Source organism: Fragaria vesca, linkage group LG4 (genome assembly GCF_000184155.1).
Source record: "Fragaria vesca subsp. vesca linkage group LG4, FraVesHawaii_1.0, whole genome shotgun sequence".
NCBI classification, from domain to species: Eukaryota; Viridiplantae; Streptophyta; class Magnoliopsida; order Rosales; family Rosaceae; genus Fragaria; species Fragaria vesca.
This window is the reverse complement of record NC_020494.1, coordinates 13,303,871-13,308,629: the sequence shown is the minus strand read 5'-3', so window position 1 is coordinate 13,308,629 and position 4,759 is coordinate 13,303,871. Positions and strand designations below refer to the sequence as shown.

Here is a 4,759-nt window from a genome sequence, read left to right as displayed (position 1 = left end):
GAGAGAGAGAGAGGTTTTTCTTCGATAAAATCACTTACAGCACTATTTGAATTGAAAATGTGGAACTCCCCAACAGAAAATAACATTCATAGAGTCGACATCCTACTAAAGTAGTCTAGTAACCCATTAATATCGCTTTGATCTTCTTTGAAGGTGCGTGTTCTTCCCTAAAAGTAAATTTATTTCACATGCTTGGACTTTGAAGGAAATTCGAATAGGAATTATCAACAAATAAATTTCAATACCTAGAGCTGAGATCAGTGGAGGATTTACATGATGTATTTTTGAAGGAAAAGCCCCAGAAATTTCATCAATAAACTCAGGCCAGAATGACATCAAAACACCGAATAAATGAGTTTAGCAGAGGATTAAACTAGATACAAATCCAGATACCAGAGAAACATAAAACTAGAGCTAAGGCGCTCAATTGCGGTACTCCAAGCTTCATGAATCTATCTAACTACAGCTAGCTTGCACAGTCTGCCAAGCTATCTCGACACTGCAGTTTAAGTCAGAGTTAGTTTGAAATCAGGCTCAACAACCCAATTCCAATACTGACTTTTTGTGGGCTTGATTCTAGACCTAGGCCCATAAGCCCAAACCCATTCCCAAGCCCTACATTATGTATATTAATAAAAGAGTACGACAAATGCAAAGACAAAAGATGTATATTAATAAAAGAGTTGTATTGAAATAAGTTGAAACACTAAACCGGAAAGGGCTCGAATTCAATTACCACTGGCAATAGATGTTAAAGCTAAAAGTATACAAACCACATTTACTAACAAGAAATCACCACTTCTCTCACACTTGTAGGTTTGCCTTTGAGAAAGATATGCGGCAAACTGTTCACTATCTTGCAGAAATTCTCAAGTTAAACAATTTAAAACCTCAGGAAGAACTGAATAAACACAAATTTAACATCATAATTTACAGAACACAATGTTTTCAGGAAGGAATTCACTTAATTAGAACTTGAGATCAATCGATCCTTCACATTGTCAGATGAAGATAATAATACAATTAATGTTCACATTTTCATATTTCATGCATGGTATATAAAGAACAAAATCTAAAGGCAGGAGAGATCGATATAATACTTGCTAGAATGAAGGCTAGTCAAGTACTCAAGCACACAGGATACTCAATATCTTCAATTTTGTCGTCTGCTCTTAATTTGTGAAAATAAGACAAGAGTTGATGATACTTGAAGAACTACGACCGGCACTCAAATATAGGGAAAATGTAAAATTGAACAATGCCAGTGAAGAAAGAAAAGCAATACTTCCATTGATTAAATATTGGATTACAGTCGCATATATATTTACATATACCAAACCGAGGCTCATACAATCAGCCCTAAAACTAACCCTAAAATCTATAATTCTGGTAGATCATTGATCCGGTGCTTGGGAAATGGTGTTGAGGTTTCTCTATTGTCCTTACATCAGCTCCTTAATTAAACGCTCCCTCAGTGCCTTACTTAAAGCCTTCAGCTCCTTCTTTGGATGCTGATGACTCTTTTGTTTCTATAATCTTCACTAATCCCTATCCCTTTGGTGCCTTAATCTGGTGAGTTTCTTTTGGTGTACTTGTTAATAAAGTATGAGTCGGAGATAACTGAGTGCCAATGTTTAGAGACGCGTTTGAATCTTTGAATTGACTGCGGTCGAGGAACTCCAAGCAAAAGCTCTCTAAGCATGTCTACAGAGTCTGCGACTGATAGTGCAACAAAACCAAAAGAAAGAAAACACCCGTTGCCCAAATGAAGGCACTCATCCCACGTTGTCTGGGGGAGAGGACGTCCTTGACAGAAAAGGACAAGAATCTGCAGCGGCCATTCTGACCTAGTGGATACAGATCTCAACTGAACACAAAAAGAAGAAGAAGAAGAAGAAGAAAAAAGTTAAAAATCCAATAAAAACAGGATAAAAGGCTGATATATATTGGAACCAGAATGATAAATTTGTATTATGTTATGCAATCTCTCGATCTTTCTATATACGATGAAAGTTGAAACAAAGTACTATATTGCAACTTCAACAAAGCACAGTAATAAATAACAAAGAATCATGAAAAACCCTAGCAACACAGTTTATACATTCAAAAAAGATTGTTGGAAAAAGATCTTTTGATAAAGAAATCTACCTCTGGTAAATCATTGATTCGATGAATTGAGTCTCTCTGATACAGACACGGTCTTCATCTTCATCTCTGCATTTGGCTTCAGATATTACAAGACCAACTTTCACCATATCCAAACTAGCGAGAAGAGATAGACTGGCTCTTTAAGATAAAGGAGAAGAGAGATTGAATGTGTGATTTTCTCAGGATCTCTGTGGTGCTTTTATAGCCTAATTTCAAGAGTAATTTTGTCTCACCGATTGATGCGGACCATGGTTTGGCGTTTGATACTTTTTGCCATTAGATACACTTTACAATATGAGTGGTCATCCTTTGATACATTTTGCAATACGAGTGGTTAGTGGTTTTCAAAGTTGGTAAGATGTAAATGCATTAAATGATAAGTGGTTTTCAAAGATGCATGTACTAAATCATAGACTGCATCATTATGTCTTGGAGCACGGAGCGGATTCAGGGCACCTACGTGCACTTGAACCGTTCACATAGGTCTAACGTCTGTTAGCAGAAGTTGTTAAGACGGAGAGATTCCGTTGGTTAGTCAGATGCAGACGAAAAAAAAAAACCTGCAGTAAAAACGAAATTACCTTATATCACTGTGGGAGGCAGACAGTCGAGCCATACCTAAAAAGAAAATCCATTCTTGCTCTCTGACCTAATCCCACGACGGCTCCGACGAAGAGATTCGAAGTCTCCGATTCAAACCTCAAAAACCCACACAGGGTATCCGAATCCGGCCAGGGCTCCGATTTCTCTCACCGTGAAATCTGCACCGACTACAAATTGCTGTTCCGATCGAGAATTGCAGTCATTTGCTCCGATTGTGATCAAGTACATCCATTCCAAGCTTCAAGAGAACGAACCCACCATTCGTTCCCCCACAAAGAGAGAGAGAGAGGTAAGAAGGTTAAATATTAAACTTGTTTTCAAGGGGAGTACTCCCACGCAAATTTTCTCTCAGTTTCACTACTTAATCTAGATTTTCAGAGTTAAATTGACATTCAATTTTTCAGATTTTGCATTGTTCTTGAACTCTCCCATTCAGTGGCTCGCGCCTCTCTTACTCTCTTCAGTTGTAAGACTAAGTTATTCTTCTCTCCCTGATTATTACTATTATTTGAATGTTGGGTTGAATTGGTTTGTTGGAGTTGAACTGGAAGTATTTTTTTTTTTCTAATTCAAGAGTCTGGGTTTGACTGGGTTAGAAGACTTTTTGATGGTACTACGTCTATGTATTTAGATTGATGCTTAGTTTATGAATTTTAATTACCTTCCATGTTTAGCTGCATGTAGATATGTTGATTAGCTGGGTCTTTATAATCAAATACCTTTTAATCATCTCATATGCGTCTTCTTCTAGATTTGTTATTTGTTTAGCAGTTTAGCTGCATTTAATTCATGTTGTTTTTAGTTGTCTTGTTTATACCTCTATATACCTGATTTGATTATAAATTTGTGATATCATGATATTTAGTCTGATGTAATGAGATAATATATACGCATGTTGGTGATGGCGTCAAATGAGATGAGGCCTCAAGTGGCGACTCTAGCGGAAGAAATAAGAGAAGAAAACTCAGAGAAAGGTTCGCTACCAGGAAAGGCAAGACCAATGAATTGACTCATGGTAGTCCTGGATTCCACATTAATCCTGGAATTGGTGGCTGACATTCTCAAGGAGTCACAAAAACAGAATTTTAGTCTCAACCCCCCAATAACATTGGACAGCGGTGGAAAGCACCGAATCTGTGGGGAAATCCTTGCAAACGAGGTAACATGTTAAAACATTGCTAGTTACTAAAATGGCTTTAGTGATATATGACCTATTGATACTGAACCGTTTAACAGATTGACCATTTGGCAGATAAGAGGGAGACAGACAAAGGAAATGGAAAAAGTAGACGCAATGGAAGAGGCTAAACGTATAAACAGAAACAAGAAATTTACCTTTGATCGGAAAGATATCACGGAAGGATTCTAAGGTCTTAAAGTTCTTATTTAAGAAGCCAAGGAGAGGAGGACATGAGTCCAGGTTAGTAAAGACATTATAAGTTTTGTTACCTGTATTTAGGATTTTAAGTTGGTCAATCAATGCGATATGAAGTTTCTGTGCATCTGCTTTCAATAATTCATTTCATTTTTGGATGATATTGTGACTGCAGAAAAGCATCATTGTTTTTGACCAGTGCATTAATTGATTAATTCAGGAAAGAGGTTGCCCACAGTGGTGGGGATTTTGGGGTGTCCCTTGAGGATATCCAATGTCTTTGCCCTACAATCTCAATTTCTTCGACGGTATGCGAATGTATTATCCGTGCCAATTTCTTCTAAGCTATTATTGCACATACATTATAGGGCTGTAATCTTAACTTGAGATGACTCATGGTTCTTGCCTACTTTCTTTGGGGTACAAAGAAATTACATTGGGAATAATAACTCTGCTATTGTACTTGCATACAAACAATGTTGATAATGAACGCAGTTGCAACTGAAGTAGTTGCCCCTGAATGTGGCAGAGCGACAGGCATGATCCACGAGAAGCCTCCCAACAGATGGAAATGTTGCAGCCATCGCAAGAGAAAATCCCGTGTGTGATGGTGTTTGGAAAAGTGTTGCATTT

General features: G+C 37.5%; 1 non-coding gene across 2 annotated transcripts; it reads left to right on the top strand.

Annotated features, from left to right (window-relative positions):
* Window positions 1–2,762: 2,762 nt before the first annotated feature.
* LOC101302826 lies at window positions 2,763–4,759 on the top strand. Of its 2 annotated transcripts, none has more exons than XR_184499.1 (4): window positions 2,763–3,040; window positions 3,156–3,217; window positions 3,617–3,910; window positions 3,988–4,759. It is a non-coding gene; the product is annotated as an uncharacterized LOC101302826 (transcript). The 2 variants fall into 2 exon arrangements; XR_184498.1 differs by having other exon boundaries at window positions 2,891–3,040; window positions 3,156–3,910; window positions 4,004–4,171; window positions 4,347–4,759.